The sequence below is a fragment of the Cibotium barometz genome, chromosome 3, assembly GCF_041138505.1.
Source record: "Cibotium barometz isolate CiBa-2024 chromosome 3, ASM4113850v1, whole genome shotgun sequence".
NCBI lineage: Eukaryota > Viridiplantae > Streptophyta > Polypodiopsida > Cyatheales > Cibotiaceae > Cibotium > Cibotium barometz.
Window position 1 is genome coordinate 29,124,085 of NC_141048.1, and position 13,174 is coordinate 29,137,258.

Below are 13,174 nucleotides of genomic sequence, written 5' to 3' on the forward strand. Positions count from 1 at the left end.
AAGAGTTAGATCCGAATGTTCGAAAAGCATTGCACAGATCCCAACCTGGTCCCTCCAAGGGCGAAGGAGAGCAGTTAGGTGAAGTAGTGGAAAAGTGGATTGAGGCTATGGAAGAATACTTTGATGTAACTGGCTACAATGAGAGAAGCAAGATGGCTCTCGCCAGATTAAAGATTGTGGAAACAGCCAGGGTCGCATATGGAGGAATCACTGCGAGACTAACCGTCTCAACAGAAATACCCAGACCTGGTCAGATCTTAAAGCATACCTCAGGAAAAGGTTCTGTCCTTTGGGCTTCCTGGAAACCAAAATGAATGAATTCTTAGAACTGAAGCAAGATAGCCGGATAATTAAAGAGTACCACCAAGCCTTTGCCCTTCTCCACAAATAATCCCTACAATTGGATAAAGAGCAGCTGATAGCCAGGTTCATTCGAGGAATGAACAAGCCATTGGACACCTTAGTAAAGAATGCCAAACCTGTCTCAATGACCGAAGTAGTAAGAATGGCAAAGGACTTTGCTAAAGCCTTTTGTAGTTAAGGTATTCCAAGCCCCGGGAAGTACTTCAAACTTTCCAGCCCCAAAGAGGCAGCAAGGCCCAAATCAGAATCAGGATACTGGGAGATTCAGAAGTAAAGGAAGACCCTTCCCCCAGAACACTTTCTCAGGAGCCCCACCTCTTTCAAGGATTCAGAGGGACGAGCTCAGAAGTGAGAACCGGTGTTTTGGATGCCAGGGTTTTGGTCACCAGCTGAAAGACTGCCCGACTCCTGCCATGTCAGGTGATAGGGAAGTCAAGGACCCAGAGTGCACAAACCAATCCCTTCGTATTAGTCAAATCAAGGTCCATCTCATCAAAATCAGGGAAATCCCAGGAGAACTCCAGCTCATCCCAAAGTAGCCTCAGAACTCCTTCCCAGAACTAGGGCAACCAAAGAGAAAGAGTTCCGCCTGCAGAGCAGCCAGAGCAGTCACAATAGCTGAGGTAGTGGAAAAGGAAAGAGGACAGATTTATGCTGCAATTGAAAACCAAGGGCCAAATCGCCAATTCTCAGTCATCCATACTCCAGCTGAGTATCAGGGTAAGCCTTTTAAGCTTTTGATTGATTCAGGCAGTACTCATTCTTTTATTTCCCCAGGATGCTTGCGTAAGCTAGTCTTAGAACAGAAATTAGGAAAACCTATGCAAGTTGAATTGGCCAATGGGAAGATTCTTTTCACTCACCTTAAGACAGATCGTATTCAGTTCAATCTAGATGGGAATTTAACTGACTGTCAGTTCAGAGTTATACCTTTGGGAGTTTTCGATGGGATCCTTAGAATGGATCGGCTCCATAAAAATCAAGCTGACACTCACTGTCATAATGGAACCATTTCCTTCCGTGACCTTCACGGAAATAAAGTTCAAGGAACCGGAATTTCAGGATCCCCAAGTCTGCAACTAGTAAAAGCTTCTAAGTTACTAAAAGGACTTAGAAAGAAGCAGTTACTAAAAGGACTTAGAAAGAAGCAGTTCATTTATGTTGTCAAAATGAATCTAGTAGACTCAAAGTTAAAAGCTAAAGAACTTGAATGGTTAAGTGATTATGATGATTTATTCCCAGCAGAATTAATTGAGAAGCCTCTGATTCGGGAAGTAGATCATGAGATAGAATTGACCCTCGGAGCTCAGCCCCAGTAGTCCTGCAAATGTACAAAATGCCAGTTCCTGAAGCCATCGAACTCAAGAAACAGCTTAGACAGCTGTTAGAACAAGGGTTTGTAAGACCCAGCGTTTCACCTTGGGGTGCGCCAGTTCTCTTTTAAAAAAAAGAAAGATGGAACGCTAAGACTCTATGTGGACTACAAAGGTCTCAATCAGCTGACAGTTAAGAATAAGTATCCTATCCCCAGAATTGATGAGCTTCTGGACAGGCTAAGTGGAGCCCAGATCTTCACAAAGATAGATCTCAAATCAGGGTATTATTAGATCAGGATTAATGAGCAAGATATCCCGAAGACAACCATCAATACTTGTTATAGGCATTATGATTTCACTGTCATGCCGTTTGGATTGACAAATGCCCCAGCTACATTCAATCGCCTAATGCAGGACATTCTCAGAGAACACTTGGATGATTTTGTTCTTGTTTTCTTTGATGATATTCTGATTTACTCAAAGAATACAGCTGACCATGAAGCTCATGTCAGAAAAGTTCTTGAGATTCTTAGGAAGCACCACCTCTTTGCAAAAAAGAGTAAATGCACTTTCTCTGTCGACCATGTTGGATACTTGGGCTTCTTGGTATCCAAAGATGGAATTTCTCCAGATTTCGCAAAAGTCCAAGCAGTCATAGATTGGCCTGAACCAAAGACAGTGAAAGAAGTCAGGGGATTCTTGGGATTGACTGGTTGGTATAGAATTTTTATACCAAAGTATGCTCTCATAGCTTCCCCCTGACTAATCTTCTCAAGAAGAATACCCCGTTTCAATGGTCTGCCAGGTACCAGAGTGCTTTTGATAAGATGAAGACCGCCTTGGTAACCAATCCCGTTCTGAAGTTGCCCTGAGAGGTGCACTCATGCAGGAAGGTCATGCAGTGGTCTATGAATCCCAAAAACTCAGAACGCATGAGAGGAATTATGTTGTCCACGACCTGGAACTACTTTCAGTAGTATATGCCCTGAAGTTATGGGACATTACCTACTGGGTCAAAGATTCACTTTGATGACAGATCAGCAGAGCTTAAAGTGGATCTTCACTCAGAAGGATCTCGACATGTGCTAAAGAAGGTGGATGCAGACCCTGCAGGAATTTGATTTTGAAATCAAGTACCACCCAGGCAAAGAAAATGTGGTAGCAAATGCCCTCAGCAGAAAAGCCTCCTTGCTTGCAATTACTGTAGTGTCAAATCCTTTGATTATTGAAGCAAGAGAGAAGATCAAATGCCCTCAGCAGAAAAGCCTCCTTGCTTGCAATTACTGTAGTGTCAAATCCTTTGATTATTGAAGCAAGAGAGAAGATCATGCAGGATAGATTCTTTGGCCCTATTGCTACCCTACTTATGCAAGAAAGCAAAACTCCACAAGAGTTGAACCGAGTTCAAGTGTACATCCTAGATGATGGAATTATGTATTATAATCACAGGCTATGCATTCCCAACAATGATGAGGGAACTAAGGGTCAAATTATGAATGAATCCCATGACAGCCTTATTGCAGGACATCCAGGTTTCATCAAAACCTACAACCTAATGAAGAAAAGCTTCTTTTGGCCTGGACTAAAAAAGGATGTACTTAATCATGTACGTCAATGTCTGACATGTCAGAAAGTCAAGGCCAAGAGAGTAAAAATGCCTGGGAAGTTACATCCATTAGACATCCCCCAGATGAAGTGCGAATACATCAGTATGGATTTTATTACTGGATTACCTTCAGTGCAATCAGGTTACAACTTCATCTTTGTGGTAGTTGATAGACTAACCAAAGTTGCCCATCTGATTCGAGTAAAAGAAACCTACACTGCAGTGGATGTGGCCAGAGTGTTCCTCAAGGAAATCTTCAGATTGCATGGCCTACCTAGAAGAATAGTAAGTGATCGAGACCCCAAATTCACGTCAAGATTCTGGACTGCATTTTTTGAAGCAGTAGAGGAACTTTCTTGGATCTCAGCACAACTTACCACCCCAAGACCGACGGTCAAACAGAAAGGGTAAACCAAGTAATCGAAGATATACTTCGGTCATGCTATGGGCAGGGAACCCAAGAAGTGGCTAAGTTATCTGCACCACCTAGTCGAGTTTGCCTACAATACTACACCGAAGTATTGGAATGAACCCTTTCAAAGCTTTGTATGGACAAGATTGCTTAACTCCATTAACTTGGTCCGACCCATTGATTAGGGGTCGAGAAGTCCAGGCAGATGCTTGACGATAGACAGAAACAGTATATGCAGATAAGAAGAGGACAGATAGAAAATTCGAAGAAGTAGATATGGTCTTCATTCGAGTACGCCCCAAAAGAAGTTCTCTATCTCATGGGAAGTACAAGAAGTTATCCCCGAGATATTGTGGGCCATATTTAATTACAAAGAAAGTAGGTTACTTAGCCTATGAAATTCTTCTGCCTCCTCATCTCAAAGTATATAATGTATTTCATGTCAGCCTACTTAAAAAGTGTGTACCAATCCCGAATCATGTGCTTGATGAAATCTTAACTTCTTCAACCCAAGGGCAGATGGAACTCCAACCTGAAGAAATCCTTGATGTTTAAGAGACGGTTCTCAGGAATAGAATTCTGAGAGAAATATTGGTTAAATGGAAGTTCTATCCTTTTGAAGATGCCATATGGGAGAAAGAAGCCGAACTTACGGGATTACCCCCAGTTTGCGAGATGAGGACATCTCATGTTTTTCAAGTGGGAGAGAATGTAAGATTCCTCCCCAGCCTCTCAAGAAGTCTAGTATCCTCCCCTGTAATCAAATCCCACTTCAAAAATATAAAAGATCTTATTTCTACCTGTTTTGGCCTAGAGAGAGAAAATCTTCTAGAGAGAGGTGATTCAGTTTTTAAATATTTTTGGATGGAAAAATATCTCATCTTATTAAAATAAATTCCCCCGAAACAGAAGTTCAAAAAGAATTTCAGAAGGTGCATTAGAAATAAATTATAATCTATTCAAAAGGCCTTATCCTAAGTGTCCAGATTTTTTAAAAATTTTAAATTAAGGTTCCTACGGACCAATAAGATTAATCCAAATGTAGGGAGGAGGTAAATTGAAGAAATAAAGAAAATCCCCCCAAAAATGAGTAAATACTCACATAAGATGGAGAGTGGACTAAGGACCAAAGGAAATACTAAAAAAATGAATTTTTGACACCTCAGAGTGGGGATTCCCCCTCATGAAGTAGGCACCTTTTTCCCATCATAGCTTTTGAATTTTAAATCAATAAAATTAGATATTTTATCTCTCCTCTCTCCTAATTCAAAACTGGATCCAAAAAGTGAACTAAACTGACCCAAAAATGGTCAAAAATTGACCAAACTGATCTAGAAAATTCTAGAATCAGTTTGCTTGGTTAGAAGCTCACTTTTTCCTATAAATAGAAGCCTCTCCCTTTGCAAAAAGTAAAGACATATGCTTGGTTAGAAGCTCACTTTTTCCTATAAATAGAAGCCTCTCCCTTTGCAAAAAGTAAAGACATATGCTGAAATGTCAAGTTTCCAAAGGCCAAAATGCGCCAAGAGATAAGAGTTGAGAGCCACATTGCAAAAGGCAAAAAGTGCCCAAGTGTAAACCCTAAGCATAGCATGCTATTTCATACACAATATCTTTAAAGTCAAGTTACTTGTAGAGAGAAAAGCATAATTGCTAGGTTGAGTTGCCTATGCAGGATGTGGTTAGGCTTGAAGGAGTGAAGAAGTGTGTCACACTCACGCACTACTTATAGAAAACCCTTAAGTAAAACCTTTACTCTAAGAGCCACTCAGGTACATTATAGGATGGGGAGCACTAGCGATGAGAGGCTGGAAGGAAAGCCTTTCTCTTTTCGAACAATCTCATTGACCTCACCCCTGAAAAATTGGTTACCCAAATCATCCTGCATAGCGGCAAGTGGTTGTAGACATGAACTAAGGCACACTTTGTCACTCTCCACATTGATGCAATGTCGTTGTAGTGTCTTGCATGCTCTAGCCATGGACCCAGTACCAGCAAAGCAATCTAGGAGTGCATCCCCCCGTGATCAGTGAATGTCCTGAGTAACCACCTGCCATAGTAGAGGCTCACAATTACCATATGTACAAATGGATGACAATGTCTAATATGCTATTAGGTAAGCAATAACTTCTTTTGTTATGTGATTTCACATGTAATCGATAGAATTCTCTTTACAAACAAGGTTTTCACCCATGTAAGAATTAAAGACTTAGGGGTCTTGGTACTACTAAGAGGTAAGGTTTGCTCGTGAATTGTCTCTTTTGCTAGAATCTTAGGAATCTCATTCAAGGCGGTGGAGGTCAAAAGGAGGTTTTAAATTTATCTTTGGAGTTGTTCTCTTTCTCCCTCATTCCATAGCTCCTTGCCTTTGTAGGTCTATTTTTAGGTTTCCATACAAGTGCTTTAGTGTGACCTATTGGTCTATTCACTCTAAGCATGATGATGATGCTTCATGTATTCTAGTTCATGTGCTTTGTTGTTGGTAACTTTGCATTGCTTTATTTTTGGGACCCAATCCTTAGGCTTTTAAGGAGCCTTTTGTAGTTATCCACACTTGTGTGGCTAGATCATTCTTGGGTTTGGTGTTTCTCTATCTCCTTATTATTAGGATCCATTCTAGCTTGTCATATACTATTTATGTTGTAGGCTTGGTATACTAGCTTTTGGGATCCACTCTTGTTTTGGTTTTCTGACCTTGGTTTTAGGGGAAGTATAAGGTATATTAGATAGAATGAGTGAGACTTTTTGTACCCATACTTGCCAGAGTTTACCTTTGTTGGGGATTAGTGATGAAGTGGACGATAGGGGTTGGAGTGTCCTTAACTATTTTTATGTTTCTTCTATGATTCCTCCTTGGATTTGGCTTAGTTTTCACCTCCTTAATTTCAGCCTTAGCTTGTGGGCCTTTGCTCTAGATAAAGTTGGGAAGGGTTGTGGTTGTTTCGAGATGAGTCTTTGGAGAGCTTGGACAATTACTCAACTGGACCTATTTGAAATAAGGTGAGTAGTTTTTGGATCTCCAAGGAGACTTGTCATGTTTGTAATAAGCTTTCGGGCCTCTGCTCTTGATAAAGTTGGGAAGGGAGAGCTTGTGGAGAAGTGCTCGACTAAACCAGTTTGTAATAAGGCGAGCAGTTTTGGGATTTCTAAGGAGACTTGTCATGTTTGTAATAAGCTTTTGGGCCTCTGCTCTTGATAAAGTTGGGAAGGGAGAGCTTGTGGAGAAGTGCTCGACTAAACCAATTTGTAATAAGGCGAGCAATTTTGGGATTTCTAAGGAGACTTGTCCTGGTTTCCTTTTCTGGGAAAAACATTCGTGGTTTGATGCTCAAAATTGATAGTTGCGGTCCTTATCCTCCAGTCAATGCTGCAATCATGTTTGGCAATCCACCCTCTTCCAAGGACGATTTCTTCTTGCATAGTCCCTATAGTCATGACAAAGAAACTACCTTCCATGGGATAAGAGTTTATGTGGAAATCAAGCTTTACAACAACTTCACATTCAGTGTACAATCTTGAAATGATTTACATTGATGTGTTTGTAGGCTCAAGGACTAGTTTGACGAATAAGATCCAAGTCTCATAGGACATTAATTTCCATCCTGCTCCTATATCTAATAGAGCAAGTTTGGCGATACTTTTTGCACTTGTTGGGAAGTCCAAGCAAATCCTTGTAGGCTTTACTTCTCCTCCATAATCATTTTTTATTATAGCCATGTGGACAAGCAAGATGCCGCTCCATTTTTTCTCATGAGTCTTGGCTTCTCATCAAGCTTGTTTCTTTTTTTCAACTTTCCTTCTTTCATGTTTCCTCAGATAGGTGGATGGCTTCAAGTTGCTCGTAAGTGAGAGGTCTGTAGAACTTTCTAAGTTTACTACTATTGAGAAATCCTTCCATTTGGACTCCATTTAATGTTTCTAAGCAAATTTCTCCTTCCATAGTTATTTCATAGATCTTGAAAGGACCAATCGTCTTATTTGTGTTTTCTTTTGTTTTTCTTGAGGCTATAGAAAAGGACCATCCCCCACCTTAAACCTCTTGGTTTTGATGTTCAAATTAAACCATATTTTTATTCTCTTGTTTTTAGCATACATGCTCACCAAAGAGTGTAACCAGGCCTCATCTAGTCTGTCAAGTTGAATGGTTCATTCAAACAACTCATGACTAGTCCATTCCATATGTTTGGGCACCCTCAAGGTTGGGACCATGAATTCCACAAGAAGAATTGCATCAAGTTCAAAGACCAAATTATAAGGTGTAGTCCCTATTGTAGGTGGTTCACTATGCCCATATAATATTGATGAAAGTTTCATGTTCCCACTCTATTCTTTCTAGAAGTATCAACTATTTTTGAGAGCACCATGCATAAGACTTTGTTTATGCTCTCTGCTTGTCCATTTGTTTATAGATATTATGGGGAAGACTTTTACTATGGATAACCATTAATTCTTCCAAAAAAAAATCCACCATATCATTTAAGAAATGAGTACCTTAGTCACCTATGGGTTCAAGGGAACATCTAAACCTTGTGACGATATTCTCATAGAGGAATTTGGCAGTCGTCATGGCATCGAACTTGACTATGGCCTTAGCCCCTCAACCCATTTGGTGACATAATATGTAGCACGATGATAAATCACTCTTGCATGCTTTTAGAAATAGGGCAAAAGGGTTCAACAAAATCCATTCTACATTTATCAAACAGTCTAACATACATGATTTGTTTTATAAAGGCATTCTATCTCTTTGTTGGGGGCGATGGCACTCATCACATCTTTTGACCACGGCATCTCTAAAGAGTGTTGGCCACACCACAACCTAGCATAGAGGAATTTTTGAGTGGTGATTTCCCTTCCAAAGTGTTCTCCAACGACTTCTACATAAGCTTATTTAAGTAAATTTGTGTACTCATCCTCACACACACAGTCTTAAGATATCATCTCTTCTCTTTTCTTTATAGAATTGCCCCAAGATGAGCTTGTAAGAGGCTACTACCTTCACAAGTTATCTCTTTCTTTTTAATGACATTGATTTCTCCATTGGGATCATGGCTTAAGATTTTAGAAATTTCATAGCTCCCCCTTGGCAAGACCCATGATACACAGTTTGTTCACTAGATAGAGTAAGGCTTGATGGTCAACATAAAACACAAACTTGTTTGCCCAAAAGATAATGGCAAAGCTTCTTCACAACTTAAAACATTGATAATTCTTCACATATAATTCTTCTCCCTAGCTTGTCCAACTTCCTACTGGCATAGCAGACTGGAAATTCCATGTTCTTTTCTCTTAGTGGTGGTTAAGTTAATATGCATCCTATGACATAAGGCAATATATGTCAACGTGCACATGGAAGATAATATCGCATCTTGGTGCTCTCAAAATTGGAACCGAGATTATAGCTTGTTTTAGCTTGTGGAATGCTTATTCATCTATCCATATGAAGCATACCAGCAGGGCACATAGAGGTCTAAGCATTTTTGTATATATAAATATGAATCTTCTATAATACCCCATATGTCCCATAAAACATTGGATGGCCCTTTGGGATTTCAGGCCTCTTGAGTTCTTCTCTTTTTCCATTATTATCACATTTTTGGACACCACATGTCTACCATGCCTAACCATGAGTTTACACTTTTCTAGGTTTAAGCATAGCCTATAGTATTGACGTGTACTCAATCTAATATCTGAAACCTACTAAAATAAGTTTGTCAACTTCTTTCTTAATAGTTCTAGAATAGGAACGATGGTGACATGCATAGTGCTAGAATATGCACTATGTAGATAGGCATGTCTTGGTATACTTTTAGTGGGTTTTCCTCATTTTCCTAGTCGTCCCTCATTCACGTCCTCTAATGATTTAGGTTGTTTTTTCATCCATTGATGGACTTCATCCCAAGCTTTTAGTTTCCTTTTTAAGTACTCAGCCATAGTGATAGTCACAAGGGTAGAGAAGATTGCTCTCAAGGATCTCACTTAATCTTTAGCCTTATCGAAGGCTATGGTCATTTACTCCTACTCTAAGGCTGATGTATGAAGGCAAAATTTGTAATGAGTTTCTTTTTCAAATACTCCTTCCAATTCTTTAATTTTAGTGTTTGCTATGTCTTTACCACTTTTGGGTGCCTCAGCCTTCTTTAAATCATGGCTCTTAATACTAGGCTCGATTTTGGTCAATGATTATGACCTTAGACTATCTATGGATGGGATGACAATAAAGTTGTCATGAAAGTCTATGGCATCCAAGCAACACTCCACTAGCGTTCGATGCCTTTTGGCATACAACACATCATGAAGTTGCTTGCTTCTCAATCCTTCCAAGAACAACAAAATTACCCTAGTTCTTTGGCTTGGTTTTTCCTCAGTAGGACACCTATCGACAATTGATGTAGTCTCTCACTAGTTTATGTTCAAGCTACTTGAATTAATAGAGTTAAGACATTGAGATATTCTTGACAGCATCTTAGTAGAGAATCTTGCTATAAACACTAGCTCCCAAGTCTTCCATGGTTTCTTTTTGTGAATCTTCTAGCATTTGAAGCCCAATCAAAGTGTTATTTTCTAAGGTTAAGCCAAAATTATCTATCTTTATTCAAGGATCGATCACCCTTTCTATAATATAGGCTTTCTTGAAAGCAGTCATATGGCTATAAGGGATCTCCCATTCCATGGAACTTTAAAATCACCTTAGCTATGAGAGAGGGTCTTATCCTAGGATGGCCATACTCCATTTCCTCTCTCAATCCCCCTAGTGGATCTGATTAATGCTAGAATGGCATCTATATTTCTTTTCATATCCTTGATTATATGAGTTCTAAGCTTAGTTTATGTCAGTTCTATCATTGGCTTGAGAGCCATTGCAGTCATGTGCCTAGATTCCACTCTAGGAGGTACCTGAGTATAGGATGGTCTCACATAACCATAGGTTGGCACCCCAAAAGATGCTTCTCTTAGTTACTCCAGAGGTCCAAAGCTTGAGTGTGACATTGGGTATCCATATGTGCTTCTAGAGATGCTCGTTCACTTGAGGCTCTATATTTGTGGCTTTCAACTCTTGTGGCACCCTATCCTAATTGGATTGGTACTACTGGCTCACCTAGGGTTACCAATCTGGTTCTTTCTAAAGGCTGTCTCCTAATGGTTCTCATCCCCATGGAAGCTAAATGTTCCTCCCGTATGGGATTTAACATGGAGGAAAGCCTGACTTCAGCTTTGGGTCTGCGAGTCATTTCCTTTGTGGAATAGAAAGATAATTATCCTCTTGTTGTTATGCATCCTGGCCTCGATGTGTTTCTCAAGAGAGGTCCTCACTTTGCTTAGCCTTAAAGTTTTATGCTCTAGGTCTATGTCTGATGAATAAAATCCCCCCTACCTAGACCTTTCCATCCCTATCACTTCATTCAACTGTTCTTGGGATGTATGTGTTACTGTTCTCATCTGCATATGCCATTTGATTATTGATAGGATGCTAAGACCTACTAAACTAGGGGTGTGCTGGAAAATTGTGGTTTCGATCCATCTCCTTTTGTGTGGCGGTAATGTTAAAGAGGTTACCAACCACGGGCATCCTCATACTGACCTATATCACATTAATTGACTGCAACTCTCCTCAGGAAGAATCAGTCCATTCTATTTGGAGATTGAGTCACAACAAACTCCGTGTAAGATCTTGAATTCTCAAGGACTCTATGTGGTCCTCATGTTTCTGTTGGCATGCTAAGAACAATCGAATACGAGGAGTCTTAGGGATATATAAATTTCCCTTTACAAAAGCACGATGATAACTTTTGGGTTATCCAGGATCTTTGGTTCATACATACCCAGTCATTGCCTAAAGTGACCATCCAAGAACACCCCGTTATGGTCAATTAGATTGGAACCATAGCACTATAGCACATAGGTTTCACTTGTCCTTTAGTTTGAACTTGTTCCCCTACATTCTCACTAACAACTCGTCTCTCTCTAGTTGAATGGGCTTCTTGAACTTGTTCCCCTACATTCTCAGTAATAGCTCATCTCTCTAGTTTGGTGAGTTTAACTTGTTCCCCTACATTATCACTAATAGCTCATATCTCTCCAGTTTGGCAAGCTACTTGAGCTCTTTCAGCCCTTCTTGATGATTCATCTAATGATTACCTATCGCTTTCCTCTCTTTAGTTTGGCGAGCTAATTGAGCTCTTTCAACCCTTCGTGATGATTCACCTATGAAAACCTCCCACTTACTAGGCTCCATTCTCACCTACAAAAGTTCTATAAGGTTTATACCCTATAATATTGATATAGTTTCCTTTGTTATGAAGGTTTCTTGGTTTTCTTCTAAACTAGTATTTAGCGTAATTAGGGAGGACAACTCTACATGTGGTTCAGTACCACTTCCTAATGTTGGAGCATGATACAAAGTCTCATATTCAAGGTCAGTTAGAATAAGACTAAGTAATGATTCGACCTGATTACAAATGTATAAGCACTTGATCATACATCAGAATGGCTTGATGAGGTTCTTTTTATGAGGATTTTATGATATTTGAAGTTTTTTAATAGGTTTTATGATCTTTTATAATGATTTTATGTTATCAAGGTTTTTGACTATAAAATGCTAAAATCTAGTCAACCCAAACCTTAGATTTTTGAGTCAATGATGTAGATGTCAAAACGCACGATCCAAATCACAGGTAAGGAGATTTAATGGTTCTCTGGATGAAGGATGTCTTGCTTGCAAGAGTTGAACACAATGAACTAAATTATTAAACTAAGGCTGCCAAACTAGTCTATATATAGTATCTAGGGTCAACATAGACGTAGGTCGACCACATCACCAACCCACGACTTGGTCAAAAATAACCAACTAACCATCTGGCCCCATATTAGACTATAAAATAGTCCCATGGAAACTAGCAGCTCCCATGGCCATCTCAGATTGTTTAGACACCCTCAAATAGGCCCCACAACTCGTATGCCTGCTGAGGGGCCTGTTCAACCCGTACAATACCTCCAAAGTCTGCACACTTTATTTTTTGATTTGGGTATCTCAAACCAGGGTGGCTTCCCAACATAAACCTCCTCCTTGAGATGGCCATTCAAAAATGCAGACTTCAAATCTCACATGGGTAGTGGGAATTGCAAGATGGGAAAAGGGATGCCAAGTAATCCCACATGCAAAGCAGTGTGGAAGATGAAAGGGAATATATAGCCCAAAGGGACACCTCCTATCTATATATATTCCAAAGGATATATATAGCCCAAAGGGTATATATAGCCCAAAGGGACACCTCCTATCTTTGACTCCCCCATATTATCTTTTATGGAAGATTAGAGGGGTGGTTAGCCTTTTGGGGAGCTACCTTAGCATGCTAGAGCCTCTGCAAGCCCATGTAGATGTGTGTGCCTCTAGGGGTGCTAGAGTGGCCCTTATAGAAGGGGCATTCTAGGCACATATGTTGGCCAACCATCAATTTCTTCCTTGGTGTGTGAACC